General features: G+C 42.1%; 1 protein-coding gene and 1 non-coding gene across 2 annotated transcripts in view; both read right to left on the bottom strand.

The window, feature by feature from the left end:
• Window positions 1-20,866, bottom strand: part of LOC126473716 (general transcription factor 3C polypeptide 4-like) — a 377,574-nt gene that overhangs the window by 325,070 nt on the left and 31,638 nt on the right. The window lies entirely within an intron of this gene.
• On the bottom strand, window positions 15,410-15,482 carry Trnaa-agc (transfer RNA alanine (anticodon AGC)). The gene has a single exon. It is a non-coding gene; the product is annotated as a tRNA-Ala (tRNA).

Below are 20,866 nucleotides of genomic sequence, written 5' to 3'. Positions count from 1 at the left end.
AAAGAAACTCTAAAGCAAAGGGAAACGGTTATCAACAACTGCGGTAACTCGCAGCATTTACAATGTAGCCACTGTGTAGGCATTGTAAGAACAGGATAAAGTTGTTCTGCACAGAATGAAAGGAGACTTATTAATTTTGGTCCATATTCTTGGAACAAATGTTCATGCAACATACAAACAACGTCGTGGCACCAGTAAATTTTTGACAGATCGTGGAAATGTGTGTTTTATGTAAATTTATTAAAGGGAAAAATTTTTGGGCGTGTCATCAGAAATGTGTACTGATATCAGCAGGAAAATAGTGCTTTTGGTAAAAAGCTGTGATAAAGTGTGAATCAAAACCTCAGTATGAAAATCTGGTTCATCGACGGAGTTGTTGGTCCTTACAGATTACTTCGAAATTTAGATCTTTGTGTGCATTATTCCCTGAAGCAGAAGACAGCGGACGTCATCTGAAGCTGTAGCTATGCTAAAAAGCAAAAGTTGTGCCAACTTGACAATGAAACAAGGACTTACTGAAAGTATACGATAATAGAAAAAGAAATTTTCCACGTAGATTCATAAATTAAACTTTTGAGAGATAGTTGCGAATGTGTGATTGAGTCGCCACTAGCTTCTTTATGAAATATTTCCCTAGTTACTACAAATCCATTTGGAATATTTTAATCTTTTTCTGGAAAGGATTAAATTCCCGAGAACCCTACATACAATCACAAACGACAGTACAGAACCGTCTTGAATGTCAAGTAACACACACATTATGGACGCTTTTACCCAGGTTAAATGCTGAACTCAGCCTTCAGTGCGGAAGATCGTAATTACCTTTACATCTGTCGATTTCGTCCGGTTAAGAACAACATTGCATCAAACCAGTCTCGGGACTGTAAACCACAACAACAACACGTAGAGTGATTTCTGTTACTTAAAAAAATATCTGTATGTTTTCATCCAAGGGAAAAAATTTCAGTACATATACTGAATAACTACAGGAACCACAAATCACCGTATTAATATAATTTTTTTGTTCATATCACAGAGAAATTTGTGTTTCCATTTACAGCTAGATACATAAAACATTTGACCATATTTATCAGTTTTCAGCTACTTTCATGGCGAAGTTCCTAAAATTTAACTACTTATTCGTGAATTTTCCTCACATGAAACATGCTAAAATTAAAAAGTTAACACACCAGTTTAAAATTTGCGAACTTTGTGTTTCTGTCTCGCTTTTTGATGGAAAGTGAAATAATTTGTAAATTATAGAATAATGAAGTCCCAATTTTAAACTAAAAACAGAAACAGAAATTTTGTAATTTCGTTCTTTATACTCAATTTGAGATACCACAGGTAGTTCTTTTGGAACAATATGATAGGTTTAGGATTCCGGCTCTCACTGAAAACTTGTAAAGAATGGAAATGAATTATTTCTTCTTTTAATGTTTAGCATTAGAATAAGATTCAGTTATTTATTTACTTGTAGGCGGAAAAAAGAAGCAAGCCACTTCCGCGATAACTAGATGTATATTATTTTTGAAAGTCTTGTCAAAGTCCTAGGAAAGGGAATTAAAGTAAGGATTTTTATTAGGGGGAGGGGCCGCAAGCAAATGATACGTCGCATATGCGGCCCTGGAGATACGGGTGAAGGAAGATGATCGCAAGGCACGTCTTGAGCGACGTGTGGCAGTATGAGTAGTGTTGCTGTGATGAAACGTGAGTGCCTTCGCATCTCTTCAGACGAGAGTGCCTGACGTCATCCCGAGCGGCTGCCGTCCCGTTAAGCACGTCTGCTCGTAGCGGGCAGGCGAAAGCGAAGGGGCCAGCCGGCTCTCCGTTGTTCTCGCTCGCCAAAAAGCCAGATGCTGCGATCCGGTTTCCCGAAAAATTTCCTATTTTATTGTGCTGATAACATTTTCTCCCTCTGGGGAGAACAGCGGCCAAAAGTCATAATCTACATTCTACAAAGATACAACAGAAGACACGTCCGTTGACGTACCTGTATCACCGACGCCTATGCTGCGAACTTACGACTACTCTTACAAAAAATAAGTTCCCTTAAACAACATACAAGACTTTTTAAAGACCCGCCTATTAGCATCAGCAAATACTGTGCTTGCTATGACCCAGTTATTCCAGAGTTGGCCGTAATCTTGTGTCGACAATTTTTTTTACTGTCGTTTGCAGGTGTGCCTTTGTCTTGACTCCTGTGGAGCACAGGGATCCAAGCGTTTGACGAAAAGAGAGAATGACGCAGGATTCAGACTCATTTTTCTTGCAAGAACTAGAGAGATTTCGCCTCTGAGACCTTCCCTTTAAAGTGCGGTAAAATAACGGTTTTTCCTTTAGCACTCAGAAGTTAGCGACTTCAAAACTGTACCAGTAATTGCTTAATGTACCACTGTACTGTCACAGGATATTGATGGTTTCGTGAAAAGATTTCTGTCCGTGAAGGAAAAACGAGAGAAATGTAGGAAATTCCGAACTAGCTCGTTAACGCCCGTTGTTTCTTTTCTGAAGGAAGAGGGAAAAAATTGAAAACCGTATACTATCGACTACTCCGTTTTATTGTCTCTCACAGCCGCATGTACAGGTATTATCAGTTGAAGCCGTAGTAGCAATGTTTTTATAATTAGTAACTACATACTCTCTTTTTTTACATAGGGATTTTGGTACGGCGTGCAGTCTACAACAGCAGGCTGTAAATATCCACTGTGCAGATTATGTACTAAACAAATGTGAGGATGGGTCAGTTACACGAATTATTTTTAAAAAAATCCATTTTCGTAGACTAACGAGTGCGCACAAAATAAGTGATATTTACTATTAGGAAAAGTGTTGGAAATCTAAGCATATTATGTCAGTGACAGATAAAAGTTGCGGTTCATTTATTAAGTTCCTCTTTCCGTGCAATTCTCTCAGATTATACTTGTGTGAAGATGCATTAATCATTTATTCGATTTCGCTGTTTAATTTGACCTATCTATTGGCGTACGCTGGAAATTTCCTGCCTACCTTATTTCCATTTGGTCATCACATTATCAAACCAAATCGAAAAACATGCAGAACAGCGAAAATTGTAATCGTTTTCACTTCTGGACAGTCATTAGACAAGTCAGATTAACGCAGAAAATGCGAGCCTTGTCTTATTACAGGAGCCGTGAATTTTACTAGTAAGTATGAGGATGGTAGTAATTTTAGTTCTTCAGGAGTCTAGAAGGGGATGAGAAAATCGTGGGTTCAGTCAGACCTCAGCACTGTTCACTGACTGCCATGACAGGGGCGGTGCAAAAGAAAGAATTGTTGGGTAGCGCGTGCTAACCACTGAATCAGAGAAAAAATAGCACTATAAGCTAAATGCTTTCGGATAAGCGGCTAAGATCTTCGAATGCTTCACTATGTTTCACGGTAGGCACATGTGAGAATGGAAGAGCTTTCAGTTTTACCACAAAGTAACATTTCGCATAATATATGTGTATCTTTTATAGACAGTTATATTTTGGATACGTGCTGTAGCCTTGAATCAGTGTGTCAAAATTCAAGAAAAAGGCATAGGGGACGCCAAAATGTTCGGCTCTCTGTTCGTACGGAATACTTTCGTTTTATTTGAAAATATGTTTAATGTACATGAAAAAGGTGCAAAAAAAAATTTGAAAGTACGTATACTGACTGGTCTTTAAACCCTACTGACCTTTGCTCTTGTAGATTTGTAATTTACGTAGCACTGATTTATCGCATTAGCCAATAAACTTATGAGTATAAAAATCGTTAAAAATATGTAAACTTGTCCGACTACTGGTTGTACCCAATAAAAATATGTAACTACTTTGCTTCGGAAGTAACATCTTCTCGAAAAGTAGTAGAACATCAGTTCTGCCTGCGCGTCAGCTTCGCATACTTGTACGTTGTTACTAATCGGTTATGTCGTAGAACACGGTCGATAGCGGACATGTACCGTAATCATCTGAATTTTGGGTCACTGAATTGTTGCCATGTGTTTACTTTGTAATCTGAAGCGTCAGCGCGGAGTCGATATTCGACGTTGTGTGTCCGTACTCCGCTAGTTGGCGCGCGTTCCAGCGCAGGCGATTGCAGTTCGTGCCGCGGCGGAGAGATGGCGCGGCGGAGGGTTTTGGTCCGGAGCGTGGCTCGTTTGACAGGAACTCGGCGTTTGCTTGTTTGCTGACATTGTGTTCCGGATTTAGGCCGTTGGGTAAGTTGACTTTTATCGTCACAGCGGAAAAAAAGTTGCACTAACCCCACGGCCTAAATCTCGGATACCATGTGCTACTAACAAGGGAACCTCCCCATCGCACCCCCCTCAGATTTCGTTATAAGTTGGCACAGTGGATAGGCCTTGAAAAACTGAACACAGATAAATCGAGAAAACAGGAAGGAGTTGTGTGGAACTATGAAAAAAATTAATAAAATATACAAACTGAGTAGTCCATCCGAAGATCGGCAACATCAAGGAGACTGGGAGTCTAGGAGCGTCGTGGTCCCGAGGTTAGCGAGGTCAGCTACGGAACGAGAGGTCCTAGGTTCAAGTCTTACCTCGAGTGAAAAGTTTAATTTATCATTTTCCGTTTATGTGACACTCTTCTGTTTTCATCACTTTTCTGGGAGTGATTATCACATCCACAAGAAAACCTAAATCGGGAAAGGTAGAAGAATCTTTTTACCCATTCGTTAAGTGTACAAGTTAGGTGGGCCGACAACATATTCCTGTCATGTGACTCACATGCCGTCACCAGTGTCGTATAGAATATATCAGACGTGTTTTCCCGTGGAGGAATCGGTTGACCTACGACCTTGCGATCAAATTTTTTCGGTTCCCATTGGAGAGGCACGTCCTTTCATCTACTAATCGCACGGTTTTGCGGTGCGGTCGCAAAACACAGACACTAAACTTGTTACAGTGAACAGAGACTTCAATGAACGAACGGACAGATCATAACTTTGCAAAAATAAAGAAAGTAAAATTTTCGGTCGTGGGAGGACTTGAATCAAGGACCTCTCGTTCCGCAGCTACTCACGCTAACCACGGGACCACGACGCTCCTGAGCTAACTTCCTCCTTGATGTTGCTGATGCTCGCATGGACTACTCAGTTTGTATATTTTGCTTATTTTTTCATAGTTCCACACAACTTCTTCCTGTTTTCTCGATTGATCTGTGTTCAGTTTTTCAAGGCCTATCCACTGTGCCAACTTATAACGAAATCTGAGGGGGGTGCGATGGGGAGGTTCCCTTGTAAGGAACTTGACATTGTCGACAAGTTAAGAAGTACCGTAAACAATAGTAGCAACTCAGTACTTAAATACGACACGCTCAGATCACGTAAGAATATTATGTGATCTGGGCTACATCCAAGAGGTTTGTATTAAAAATTCAATGGAATATCATGTTCTGAACTCGATCACCCCCCTCCCCCCCGTCTCGACCTGGTTACAAGTATTGAACAGTTGTTATGATCATCGTCATCTTATTGGTATTAGGTCAGGTTGCATGCAGGACCGTTGCCCTAGGCGCGAATTGAAAAATGACGCCCCTCTTTTTTACCACCGTCGCTCTCCCGGATATCCCCCGCCCCCAACCCACCTCTCTGCCCCCTCTCCACCACAAAGAACATCCAACGGCACAACAGTGCAAATTTCCTATTATACTTTTAATAATGAAACGAAGGTGAGAGACTGAGGCAGCTGTGGTATCCAGTTGCAACGTTACAGCAAGCGAGCACACGTGCCCCTGTCCAGCGCTCGGCAGAGCTCAAATCAAGATCATGTTTGTTTCCGATTAGTCGGGAGCGGCGGGTTTAATATATAGATAGGTAGTGGCGGTGTGTTTACTTTCGTCGACGAAGTGAAGATTTATTAACTAACTGTTCAGCATGCTTTTGAAAACAACTCTGTCTTTTAATTTTTGCACTTTTCCATTTTTTCTCCTTATTTGCTCAGTTTTAAGATGTTATTTTAACGCTCTTTTTTTTCGTGAGAGGTACCGGCATGGCGTACCGACGTGTAACGTCAGAAATCAGGCACTAAGGTGGCGATACTAATTGCATACCTGGAGTTCTCAGAGAATTAAATTTTAGCTGGAAAAAAGTTAAAGCTCAGGGAATTTCATGAACTTCATAGAATCTCAGGGAATTCTGCGTTTATAACCTAACATAGGAATTGAATTTTGTAGTTCATAAAACTCAATAAATTTTAAAATATTTACTATTTTAAAGTGTGTTAACTATATAAATATTATTCCATAAAATTATGGATGTTTAAAAACTGTGGTTAAACTATTGCATATGGACCACAGCTGAGAGGAAAGAAATGTCATTGTGGTATTCTGCCGCCCCCCTCATTTCCATTAATTTATCAGACGAGATTGATTTTCCATTCTTTAAACTGATACCAAATGTATACGTGTGGTCTTTCTGGAGAGCAAGGATGAGAGAGTTCGGTTTATGACGTATGTTTTCGGCGAAGGGGGATCGGAACGTGATGGCCGGGCGGGGGGGGGGGGGGGGAGAAGTTTGGCAACGTCGCCTCTCCGCATCTCTCCGGATAGAATGCCCTTTTCTGCAAATGCTTTAAGTGCTTTATTCTTTGCCTTCCTCGCCGAGTTCCGAGTTGAGCTAGTATAAGACTCTCGGCTTTCCAGCTGAGTTCGTCGAAATGACGCAACGTTTCGACCAGTGTCATTCCCATTGTCTCCTGGCGAAGAACTACTGTTCCGTTTCTTTCTTCGCTATAGAATTAAAATCCTGGAGTATTCTCAATAGTCGCCTACAGTTATGTAGCAGTGCGATCATTGCGCTTGGAGTCAATGACAGCCGGTAGCCCTGTACCGCGTCATCGCTAGGGTGTTACGCTATTCCGCAGCAGTCTGCCATGTTTCATAGTCAATGTAGCCACTAGAGATCCGCATTTGGTCTGTGTTCCTCATTACGTTTGCAGGCACGACAACTACTGATATTCATATGCAATACCACTGGACGGTGTTTGTTATGTTTAAGAATGGCAACGAGTTGTCACCGCATTTCATCGGGTGTATGTGACTATAGCGGTTAACGGTAACCTCATTCTTCCGTTACTTCATTGTCATATTATTCACCTCACGACACATGTGGGGGAGAGTAGAATGCGGGAAGAACGTTTTAACCGCTAACAAAAGGTCCATTTTGTGGAATCCATAATGTGGCACAGTTGCGGCACGGGACTCGTGGCTGTCGAAGTAGCGTTTTCACGCGTATGTTCAGAACGTCAACATCGAAGTCTTCAGGTACAGTCTACGAACGGATCATTGATGAACTATTAAGAATCGAGTGGAGCAGTCTACGCGTGGCTGTTCAGTGGTATTTGACGGTGTTCTATCTTTGAGCTATACAGGCGCTCGACCTCATTGCGACCTGTAATAGTCTGCTACGGTGAGACGTGGTGAACATGTTTCCCGACTGCTGAGAAACCACCAAGCTGGCCTTCTGTAGATATAAACCTAGGGAACTGTATTTTCCCATTAATGAGCACGTAAATAACCTGACAACAAAAGCGTTTACGAGAAGTCCGCAAATTTCAAGTTAACCCGATCAACCAAGTCTTTATGAAGAGGCATGTTGATTTGGGTCAGTGTATAGTATTAAATCACCATTTACTATGAAATTATCAGTCTTCATTTCAATAACCTACTCTGCAATTGCTTAATCTGTAACAGTTGCTGCAGAACCCACAGACGCGGGAGGATTAGCGGTTATCATGCCTTTTTCTTTATAAATTGAATAAGTGTAACAAAGAGGACTGGTGATCTTTTTAATTTTAATCAAAAGTTTAATTACTATGTTTTTACCAGTGACGTCCAAGGTAGAAAATTCTTACTCTGTTTCTATTTGCCAATAAAATAAGTTTTCATGAAAAATTACAGCAAATACTTGGTGAAATGCTGTTCACAACTATAGAAACCAGTTACAATATCTCGGAAAAAAGAGCTGAAATCACAAAACGCCAGAGATAAATCATTTAAAAACAATCCCTCTTTGACTGTATTCATTACTCAAATTAAAGTAATAGTAACTAATTGTACATTTTATATATTAATTTTACGTGTATAAATCGAACTGCTAAAGAATTTTTAAATTTTGTTATTGATAGATTAGATTAGTTTTTCGTTCCATACATCCATGCCGAGGAGATTCTCGTGGATGTGGAACATATCAATATTTTTTTTTTTTCATTTTTTTTAGATGTAGACTATTTATTTTACGACCCCTTTGTATACTGGTGACCGTTGTTGCTAAAACTGCAACATCATCAGTGATCTCACAATGTATGTGAACTTTCTCTTAAATGTTGGAACCACTTGCTGCCAGCAAATCTTAATGTTCCCATCATGGGTAACGTCCGAAAACCTTCTGTTATTGATTATTTTCGGAGACGTGTCTATAACAATTTCGCAGGAATTTGATTTTGTTCGCCACATAGGAAATTGTAATTTTTCAAAAATATTGTTTTTTTAGGGTGTTGTATATCTCTTCCAAATGTTGTGGTAAGCGAAATCAATTTTTTTCTGAATTCGTCGGTTACTTCTACAAATAATACTCATTATCAATTTTTCTTGCCCAAACTGTTACAGATTCTAAGTTTTCTACATCAATTAATTTAAGATTATTGTTTACTGCTACGAATAGAACACCTCTTATCTCAAGGATAGTGCCTGTACGCCAACAAAATACATTTGCTCTGGTCTATATATTTCGCTACAGTTTCTGGTTTTAGACAACTCCCGGTGTTAAGCGGACCCCCACAGCTTTTGAAATGGCGTAAAACTCTGCAGAATTTCGTAAACACGCTTTTGCGGTTGATCAGTAGTATCGCCAGATGGAATGATATTGATGTATAAGAGCATTTCGGAACTATTCTTGGCAGTGCTGCTCAGAGAACGCAGATCTATAAAATGCGCATTGTTGTTGTTATGCTCTGTAGTCCGAGGCTGGTTTGTGCAGTCTGTGCTGTGCAACCCTCTAAATCTCGCCGCAACTAGTGCAGCTGCTGACTATACTCCAGCCTTGTTCTCCATAAATAGTTTGTACCCCCTACACTCTCTCCTCCTTTACCAAACTGGCGATTCCGTGATACCTCAGGATATTTCCTATTAACCGATCCCACTTCGTTTCAGTAGCTCCTTATTAATTACCCGATTTATCCACCTACTCATCAGCATTCTCCTGTAGCATGTAACTTATTCTAGACGGAACTGTTTATTTTCATTGTTTCACTTCCGCACAAGGCTACACCACAGAAAATGATTTAAAAAAGAATGCCTAACATTTGAGTGTACGTTCGACATTAATAAATGTCTCACATTCAAAAATGCACTTCTTGCGGTTGGCAGTCTGCATTTTTGTATCCTCTTTACTTCTGCAATCACATGTTTTTTTTTTTTTTTTTTTTTTTTTTGCTCAAACAGTAAAGCTGTTTCCATTATTCACACGTACTCACTTGATTAAAAAAAAAAGCTTCCAAAGACAGGTTGTAAGGGCTTAGGACGCTGAGAATAATTTCAGTATACAACCACACCATTTGGCATAACTTTTTCGACTGTCATATATGTAGCGAAAGTCTGAATAGTTTCACGAGCTAGATGTCTTTTTGCTGAGCATAAGACTGGTGATGCGCTAATTGCGCCCAGATAAACACACGAGCCGTACTTGAGCTAGTGAATTTGGTACAATAGGACAGATGTTTGCGGGACTCCTTGTCCTGACGACGAGCTGTCAAGTTCCACCTATGTCACGTCATGTAACTCCTCTTCGAGTGGTATTTACAATGCTACAGATAGAAGTACTGTCTGTAATTCCATTTAAGAAAACGTCAGTGCCATATTCGGGACCTGCATTTTTATGTTAAAAATTACTTGTTTACTTCAGCTGTGTTTTTTTGCCGTGATGCCACCTGCCGTGTGTTGCCGGTTAGCTGTGGCACTGCGAGTGGACGTGGTTGGCGGAGCGGCCGTTAGGTGGCTCTGCGTGTTCCTTCCGCGACCGCAGCCGGAAGCTGTGCGCCGGCCTCTCTTTATGGGGCTGGAGCACGCAAGGGCCGCACGGACAAAGTGAAGACGCGCTCGTAAAGTGTGCGCTTTATCTGCCCGCCTGCCGGCCATAAACAATTCCTGCACAAGCGCCGGACTCCACTGCCGCTCCGCAGTCAAGTCTGCCAGCCATTCCCGCAGTGCGTAAACTCGCTTCCCGGGCAATGGTACTTTGCCTGCGGCGCGTCCACAGTATATTTGAAGGGGGAAAACAGCTACATTTTTCACTTCGTACTTTCTTTTACTTAATATTCAAATACACGCCAGTAAACGAATTGAAAACTAGGAAATGAAAATTGCTATTAACGTATAGTGACCTACTTGCGATTTACTATAAATGGCATAAATTCGAGCCGCCACAAATAACATAATTTCCAAATCTACGACTCACGTCAACCTACCTTGTAGTTGTCTACTGTCTAGGGTCACAAGTCCACGGTTTCAAATGCAGACTACAGTTTTTTTAACTTTAGACATAACGTACAAGCAATTTATTGTTTTGGACAAAAACAGTAACACGAGATACTGCAGTGAATTATCTCACTCCCTCAGTGAATCCCTGTTCCAGGCTTCATCCTAGGCAAAAACAAAGCAGTCCCATCTTGGGTACATAGGCACATACAAAGGGCGTTCAAAAAGTTTTGCACAGTCGTCTCTAATTTAATTTTTTGCAGGAGGAGAATGAAATTTGTTGTGAACTACTTGGAACATTTAGCTATACAATGAGCCTAGTCAATGTAGCCTCCATCAGCTGTGAAGCATCTGGCCCAACGTTGTTTGCATGATTTAAATGCACTTTGGTAAAATTCTGGAGATTGACTTTTACACCATCACTTCACACGGGAAATATAGTCTTTCTGACTATCAAATGTTTTACCGAGCAGGTGGGCCTTCAGATGACGAAAGAGGTAAAAGTCAGTCGGAGGATGAGGAACAGTTTTCCAACCCATTTACTTGATTTTCTCCTGCGTCATAAGGTCTGTATGGGGGTTTGGCATTGTGCTGGTGTAGTCTGATGAGCTGACGCTGAAGCTGTGGTCTGTGGGTCTTGATGGCACGTCGCAGCTTGTCCAGTGACAAACAGTAACGGTCCCGGTTGATTGTGGAGCCAGGTTCCAAAAAGTCAATGAAAATGACACCACACTGATTCCAGGAGAAGGCGTCCATCACCTCACGGCCTGCTGTTCGTGAAAGTCTTTGTTTCTTCTTCCAAGGGGGCCTTTGTATATAGCGTGTTTCTGGAAGGAGTTGATAGAAGAATTGAAATACAGTAACTTTTGGAATAGGGACTTACGGCCTTGGAAGTAATCCTGAGCCCGTGACATGTTTGGAAAGTCATGACCAGTGACAATCAGTGCACACGCGCCCTACCTCCAGCAAAGATAGTGTACTGTTTCTGTGTACGTACAATTCAGCGTACCAGGTAACATGCTCCGTTGGATATGGATGCAACTAGATGCAGCACCTACGTACTTCTCAGTGCAAATATGTGATGTACTCAACCCACATATCCGAGGTCTTGCATCGGAAGTGTGGGTCCAGTTGCATGGCCACTCACTCCTTTGATCGGACATTTGACTTTCATTTTTTTGAGGTGGGGGGGGGGGCTTATCAGAAGCTTCGTGTACGTGGCACCGGTTCACGATGAAGAAACGCTTCTCGCCATAATTCCAGCTGCTGATGAGGTTCGTGCAATGCCTGCTGTACTTGGTTGAATACTCTAGAATTTTCTACGAAGGTGTAACACCTGTATTGAATTTGATCGTCACCATATTGAACACCATGTGTAAAGTTCAGTAAACAGTACATTATCGTTGCTGAAAGTAAGGCACGTGTTCAAACATTCCAAAGCTTACGCTGGCCCAGGATTGCTTACAAGATCATAAGCTCGTGTTCCAAAGATGTTATATTTAGATTCCTGTTAGTTCCTTCAATTTTTGCGCAACCCTTTGAATCATCCTGTAGCATTTACAAGTGAAGTAACACCACTTTACCATAATTTACTGCGTATCACCTGGGCAGAGAATTGTACTGATGATTGGGAAAAAAGTGTAAGTCAGCACAGTTTACAGAAACTATCTCCAGCTTTGTCAAAAAATTTAGTATAGTTTGAGTTAAGATATAATGACGTCCCTGAAATGAAGTGGCCTTCATGACCAGTAACTTGGGATCCGAAAACACCGATTATGTAAAACCCAAGTCACTTTCCTCAGACCGTACCTAGAAGCCGTGGCTGGAGGTAAATAGATGAGCGTCTTTTATCAAATAAAAGCTTTAAATAAAGTGCAACACGATATTTGCTAAATAAAATACATTCTTATATTGAACCGAGTCAGTTTTCCTGCTACATCGAACTCATCTTTAGATTGAGGATACAAAGTCTTTACACCGAAAGGAGAGTCGACTTATCTCCTTTTTCTCCCTCCTCCCTCCATCCCTCCCAATAAATATCACCATGCGGCCCAAGAATGTGAGACAGTGCTACCACTGCTTCTGCTAATACACGGGGTGTTCCAGGAGATGCTAGTGTAGACTGATTCGAATAAAACATTTTATATAAGTGTCCAATTTGTATTGCTCGTGAAGATAAAGCTGTTAGAATGAAACACAGACAAATTAACACAGAAGATGTTAAGCAAAGGCAAATAATTAAGTTCAAACTCGATGTCCATAAAATTAACCCTCGACTATGAGTCACTTTCGAATTATCTTAAATCAGGTGTGACTCCTGTGATACACTCTCGAAGTCCTTTTACGAGGGCAGTACTATTCACAATCGGGACGATCAGTTCGTCTCTTGTGTTTACTTTTTTGTCAGTTATCTTCACCTTTCAACCATGCCCGCAGCAAGTATCTAAAGAGCTAATGTCTGGTGACTTAGATTTTTACGGAACATGGCCATTTCCGTCGATCCATCTTTCGGGCAACGTTAGATTTAGGTGATGTCACCTGACGACTAAAATGTACAGGTGATTCGTTATGCTGCAAGAATAAAGTCATCCTTGTAGCCAAATGAACCTTTCTCAATAATGCTGGAAGCTCGTTTTCAAAAAGATCTATATACGGGGTACCTATTAGACAGTGCGGTAGCACAACAGGTCTAATCAATTAATTGTCTATCTTACCACACAATACACGTACAGAGAAGCGATCTTGAAAACGTCTTCAGAAAAGCATGTGGGCTTCTGGCGGACCACCGATGTTACGTAATAGGGTTGTGATAGTTTCAAGGGTGAAAGTGGCTTCATCAGCAAACAGTAGTAATGGGATTACTCGGCCATTTTCAGTTAGACAGTGACAAGATTCCAATTATCTACCATCATCTCCTCGAAGTTGTCGAATCTTCTGTAAATGATACGGCCCGTGCATAGTAACATACGCCATAATATCGTGTGTGGAACACTGGTGCACGTAGGAATTTTGCGTCTAGTTGTTGCAGTAGTACGTTCTACTAACTGAAGGTTTTCTACTTCATGCGCACTCTGTTCAGTTGCACGTTGGGATGAAATATGGTTTCTGGGCATTGCATGAGTCCCGCTCTGTTTAATTAAAACTCTTCGGTCTGGTGGTTACGAAATGGCCCACCATACACAAGCCGCAGAAGCAGCTTTTCCATTACAGGACTCGTACACAGATACCATATCGGCTCACTCAGCCTTTATAAATACGCACGTCATGCTTAAACGATACAGTAGAATTGGCCAACAAGTTAAAATAACGTTGAAAATTTCGAGTTTACTTGCTTGAAATTTTCAAAACAAACATAACAGTCGTTAAATAAACCCATAGCAACTAGCGTACCAACACACGAGATGTAAACCTCTAATCAGCGTGATTTTTCTCTCTTGTTTTTATCAAAGCTCACTGTTGGCCATTCAAATTGCAACACTATGAAGGGGGGGCGTGCAATACATGTCGAATTGACAGAAAGTGTATACATGCATGTAAATGATCAGCGTTTCAACGCAAAGTAGGCGGGCGTAACTCAATTTACATTCCGTATTGTAAATAAGTACTGTACTGAGATTCACTGGAAAAATACTCAGGAAGTGTTGTCCACCCACAAAGGAGGCAGCTTACAAAACCCTCGTTCGATCAATACTTTAATATTGATCGTCACTCTGGACCTGGACCGTATTGGTTTGAATAGAAGAAATGAAGATCGAAGAAAGAGTACCGTATTTATTCACGGGCTCGTGTAGCAAACGCGAAACCGTCACAGATTGTCATCCAACTCCAGGGGCTGGCGCTGCTAGAGAGGCGTTGTGCATCGCCACGTGGCCTACTGTTAAAATTCGGAGAGCGTATTCACTAGTTGAATTAACTTCTACACTGCTTCCTCCTACGTCAGTTGTGAAGAGACCATGCAGGTAAAACTAGAGATACTCGAGCTCACAGAGCGACTTACCAACAGTCGTTCGTCCCATGGACCATTGGCGTCTGGAACAGGAAAAGGAAGGTGGGGGAGGGAGTGACAGTGGTTCACAAACTGCCCTTCGCCACACACCATAAAGCGGCTGGTTCGTTTGTGAGAAGGTGGTGGTGGTAATGCCTCGTGTTAAAGCCCGTTTTACACTAGCGGCTTCCTGGTAAGAACTGACCGCTCGAAGTGCGTGCGCCTCTGGTGTCTGCGTCTAAATCAGCACCCAACCACGATACGAGTGTGTGTATGACGTCAGTGATCTATAGATCGTGCCGAGTGTTGAGTTCTAAATTGCAGTGTGCTGCACACTGTGAATGCGCAGAAACATCCGACTATCGTGGCGTCTGCAAACATCGGAAGTTACCCTCTTCTGGCCGAGCTCGTGCCGATTACAGAACTGGATGCTGTTGTCTCTTCTTAATCTTTATTGTTGTCTGCTTTGTTTTCGTGACTCATTGAAAAGTTGCACTAGGCCTAATAGTGTTGTTCCGTAAGACAGACAAAATATCTCAAAGCAAAAAGTTATGTACGTTTTACAGAGAAGTAACCTACATTGTGCATAAAAAAGAAAGTAAATAGATAAACGTGTTTTAATAAAATTGATTTCAACTGTGAAACAGTAAAAAAATTAGATGCTGTTTGCCACTTACCAAGAAAACAAGATGCAAAGATAAAGCAAAAATACGCTATTTACTGCAGTCTAGAGATCGTTGATGTGTTTGCAAGTATATATTTTATCGAGTAAATAAGTGCGTTCTCTGAAATGCTTGGATGAGACTTCTATATTCTTCAGTTCTCAGGAGTGTAAATAATTTACCACACGACCTTTGAAAACAAGGTCCACTATGCATTCTGATTTGGTCATTAATAAACTCTATTATCATTGATCGAAGCAGGTGAAATGAATTAAAGTTTGTACTGCGGCCGGGACTCAAACCCGGGTCTTCTTGCTTGCTAGGCAGAAATGCTAACCATTACACCACCGCAGTACGATGGTCAACATTGCTGCACGAAGTACCTAAGCTGAGTGCCCTCCCGGACAAAAACTTCAGTTCATTTTTCCCTTACACATTGAAGTTTGTGTTGGGGAGGGCACTCAGCTTAGGTAGTTCGTGAAGCAATGTTGACATTCGTACTGCGGTGGTGTAATGGTTGGCATTTCTGCCTAGCAAACAAGAAGACCCCGGTTCGAGTCCCGGCTGCAATACAAATTTTAATTCATTTCGTCTGCTTCGATCATTGTCATTGTCGTAGATAATAAAGAAACTTAAACGCCTCAGGGAAACATTTAATTATAAGACCTATTATGATTGCACTTTGTGCCATATTTCGATTTTTTCGTAAAAAGGGCAGTTCCTCGTAAACTCACTGTCACCGTTCCGATACGAAATGCACAGCCTACAGCTGTCACAACATAGGTAATTAGCGCTGACGTGTAAACGAAAATGACCTCTAAACAAACGACTCATTACAGGTATAAAACGCCAGAGGCGCTGCAGCAGTTTCGCGTACTTCCACTAGTCTGTGGAGACAAGAAAATCGATGGTGTAAGAGGCACTTAAGAAAGAGAAACATCTGCCAGCATATAGCGGAATTAGACAGCGGCAGTGTCGTGGCCAATGACGATAGTTCGTCGTGATACGATATTGCTGCTCGCATTGGTCGCGATCCACATATTTAAGTGCGAATACGGAATCGGTACTTTCAGCAGCAGCGACGTCACACTGAACGCCGTACGGCATCTCAGCGGCTCTGCCGGCGACTAGCGCCCGAGAGGACACACATTACTCGCATACTCGTCTGGACCTTAGCCACATCATGTTCCTCGAGTCAGGAAATGGACTTGTTTGCAGCAGGACAAGTAGTCGCACCGCGTGACGACGTCTAAAGCACCAAAGAAGTCGGGACTGCCGTTATGGTGGCTTCCCTTGGTACAACAGTGTAGTGAGGGGCGCCGACTGTGGTGCGCCTGACGACGACATTGGACACAAGAGTGGCGCCACGTGGTCTCTACAGGCGAGTAACGGTTGTGTGTGCAGCTTCACGATGGAGGCAATTACCTCTGGAGAGTCCGAAAATAACGAACGTGTATGGAGCACCGAAAAGAATGATCGTCACTGGATTGTGTTCGTCATAGTCATAAGAGCCCAGCACCTTGCGCAGTACCCAAGGTGATTACCTCTGGTACCATAGCCGGTAATTTGTACAGTGGTCTGGAGTGTTTGTTAGTAGCTGATGACTGCTGTATTCAGCCTGTGTGGCCAAGTTTTGACTGCTTGAGCAACATCTGTTCTAGACCAATTACGCCCTAACACTCCGTTATTAAATTGGTGTAGAGATTCAACCTTGAAACTCTTCCTATTATCTCAGGATCTAGCTGTGGTGTGACCTTTTTATCCTCAGTATCGAACTTCAGTGCAGATTTCTAAGCGTGAAGCGGCTATAAAACAAAACACTGCTTCTCTACTTAAATAAAGTGTAGACTTCTTCTTTCTTGGCTCTACAGCTCATGATGAGCCCTGGCCTCTTCTACAATTTCCTTCCATTTCTCTCGGTCCTTTGCCAATACTCTCCAGTTTCTACAGCCCATCTTCCTAAGATCTTCGATTACTCCATCTTGCCATCTGGCTCTTGGTCGACCACGTCCTCTCTGCCTTCCTGGCTTTCCTTGTAATACTCTGTTTGGTACTTTCGTAGCATTCATGCGAGCCACATGTCCCGCCCACCTCAGTCTGATGGGTTGGTCTTCGTACATGATATACAACCCATGGTTGTATCTCCTCCTCCATCTTCCTGATCCACACACTGGGCCGATAATTTGTCTAAGTACCTTTCTTTCAAATGCATCCAGTGTTTCAATATCTTTAGTTGTTAATGTCCAGGCTCCAGAGGCATATGTAAGCACTGGTCGTATAAGTTATTTATACATAGTTAATTACGTGGTACGAGTCAGGGACCTTGAGGATAGAAGTCTTGTTAGGGCAAAATAGGCTATGTTGGCTAGTATTAATCTCACTTGTATTCCATCCTCTTTGTCCTTTTCCATACTAGGTCCGTCTTCCTTCATCCGTCCTTCTTTACTTTGTAGAAGTTTCGCAACAATTGTTTTTTACAGAGCGGGCTGTCAACCCTGCGTCCAACCCCTACCGGGGGACGGGTGATTTTTAATCAGGGTTTTCTTCCCTTAGCTTTTGGACACCCAACTCCCAACTGCAAGGCAATGGTTATTGTTTTGCTAGTTTTGGTCCGCCTCGGGTATTTTATTTCCCCGGTGTCCACTATATCTGGTGAAAATTCGCCAATCCATCACCTGGGGAGGCGTCCGATGGGAGACTAGCAACTCCACACGGGAATAAAGTATAGACTGGTCCCAATAAACTCTGTTTATCGTCACGAACTTTCATAAACTGTTAAAACGTTACATGGGAGGTTACTACTCCCAGAACCAACTTTATTACTGTGTCGAAGACCTCTCAGTAACATGTCTAGGAATAGCATATAACAACAATCGCTATGTACTTCATATTCGTCTTCCTTGGTGCCGGAGATCTTCCATGGCACCAGAGCTCTTTAGTTCCTCCTCTCTCCACGGAGGTTACAAATGCTCTCCCGCTAGTAGACTCCGCACCTGTTGAGCAATACCTTCCACAGTATGTAGTCCGATGTTTACAAACTAATTGCGATCATGTACATCTTTACTCTGAGCTCTATATTTGACTTACTTGATGCATGTATTTTAATGAAAGGCATGGATCACTACAAGCATTGCCTTTCTCGCGTGCACGAGTCGATATATCTGCATTATCTTAGACGTCTGAAGTCAGTCTGATAGTATTTGTATGTAGTGTAGCCATGCATGGAAGTGGAAACGTGGACGATAATTAGTTTGGACAAGAAGAGAATAGAAGCTTTCGAAATTTGGTGCTACAGAAGAATGCTGAAGATTAGATGGGTAGATCACATAATTAATGAGGAGGTATTGAATAGAATTTGGGAGAAGATAAATTTGTGGCACAACTTGACTAGGAGAAGGGATTGGTTCGTGGGGAATATTCTGAGGCATCAAGGGATCACCAATTTAGTATTGGAGGGCAGTGTGGAGGGTAAAAATTGTAGAGGGAGGCCAAGAGATGAATACACTAAGGAGATTCAGAAGGATGTTGGTTGTAGTAGTTACTCAGAGATGAAGCAGCTTGCACAGGATAGAGTAGCATGGAGAGCTGCATCAAACCAGTCTCAGGACTGAAGACAACAACATCATGTAAGAGGTTTGCGTGACGGTGTTTTTTAACACGTTGACGCAAGATCGCATGTTTCTCGTATTGCCCTTGACATATCTTGATAAAGATGGTGTTCGATTGTTGCCCGAACTAAAATGTTCTCCAGATCTGTCACCATCTGAAAACATCTGCTCATTGGTTGTTGAGAGACTAGCACACACGACTCGCCAATCACCTTCCTCGTAGAAGTCTGACAAAGAGCTGAAGCAGCATGGAATGACGTACCCGTATGTCATCCACAGTCAGTTCGACTTTATACCCAGATGAATTAGAGGCAGAGTTGCTGCAGTAGGTGGCAACTTGGTGTACTAATAAATTAAGGACCCCGTTTAGCCACAAACCATCTACAAGTTTTAGTCGGGTGTTCTTCCTACTGTACTGTACACGCACAGTAAGTACAAATTTCGTTATTTAGTATCCTTCGTAATATTTCTAATTAATGGTAGCAGTGTAGTTTGAGTTTGAGTAACGCAAAGTTATTCAGAGGGTCGTTCATCAGAGCGCTAGCTGGATACTACTAAGTTTTATTCACTGTGATTAGCTATATGCTGCCCGAAAGACCTTTTTTTTTTTATACTGGGGCACTTCTCCAGGCAAAGTTGGCAATATGGAGGACCACAGCGACGCAGCTGGCTTTGCGAATGTGAGACAGGCAGCTGCGCCCCGGTTTCCGTTGCGTCATCGGGGAGTTGGGGAGAGCTGGTCCAGCGTGCCATATGGGGACAGCGGATACGGGGAGAGGAAGGCCGCCTGCCTTTGTGGAACGTCTCTGACAGCCGCGCTGCGAATTACACGCCAACAACGGCTGCCGCTCGCAAACACATTCGGAGCTTTAGTCTGTTGTACTGCAGGCGGTAAATTTCCATACAGTTTTAATGACAGGCTGCGACTACTTGAAGCTGCTAACCCACAGTTCAACAAGAGCTAGCCTCGTCACATTACCTGTTCTCTAATGCTCCTCACGCTGATAACAGGTGGTTTAATATGTACCGCTAGAAAGCGGTGCCTACTACAGACATTGTCTTGTCTTACTGTATGTACACTGGTGACCCAAAACATTGTTGCCGCTTGCTTGATGATAGCCTGTTGGTTCACGTTTCGAATGCAGTAAGTGGCGATTATGCGTGGCGTGGACCGGGAAGTCCGCAGTAGGTTTCCGGAGGTGTGTGGCATCAGGTGGCACAGGTGATAAACCTTTTGCATTTCCTTCATGTTTTCGTCTTCCTTAAAGGCAAAGAGACAAGATGAAGCGGTAGCCCATCATAGAGCCTATGCCTACCGTCATGTATTTTTTGACTTTCAGTTGTTAATAAACAGAGGATTTTTTCTGGTACCGGTAGGAGGAAAGGAGGGATTCGCGCTCAGCTAGTGAAAGAGTGAGAAGCACGTCAATTTTTTAGCGAGTAATTGTAGACCGCCATTTTGGGGTCGCTATGAATAAGTGAGGAGTGTGGATTTCATATGTGCACCGTTTAGAAAAATACAGTATTGTTTTATTAACAGAAAGGTCGTGTGAGTTGTTATTTCAAATAGTACAATAATTACAATAACTGAAGCCCACCTGTGTACTTTGGAAAATTACGAAGATCCGATAAGCTTAATAGGAACACGGTCAAGACTTCAAAGGTGAACGCGGCGACCAAACGTAGTATTATAAAGAATGGTAAGCACAAATCTACAGCGGAGAAAGAAACTACTCCGCCCTGCAAAATAATACGAACTAATACGGACTTATTTCCAGGCATAGCTCAGCTTATTGTGCTTGTCATTCACGCCGAAAAATTAATCTCATTAATTCAATACATTTTAAAAAGCCACGCATTTTATTATCATCTATTCCATTATTTTATTATACTATAACAGGTCACGCAGTTCACATAAAATTATGGTCCGGTGGCTTGTAGACGCGGTGTTGGCGCGCGATGGCGTCCCAGATTTGTTCGACTCTGTTCGGACAAAGCGAATTTTAATGGCAAAGACTACGGCGTGAATTCACTATAATGCTCCTCATCTATATCTATATCTACAGCTACATATACAGGGTGTTACAAAAAGGTACGGCCAAACTTTCAGGAAACATTCCTCACACACAA

The sequence above is a fragment of the Schistocerca serialis genome, chromosome 4, assembly GCF_023864345.2.
Source record: "Schistocerca serialis cubense isolate TAMUIC-IGC-003099 chromosome 4, iqSchSeri2.2, whole genome shotgun sequence".
Classification (NCBI taxonomy): Eukaryota; Metazoa; Arthropoda; class Insecta; order Orthoptera; family Acrididae; genus Schistocerca; species Schistocerca serialis.
This window is presented reverse-complemented; position numbering and strand designations above follow the sequence as displayed.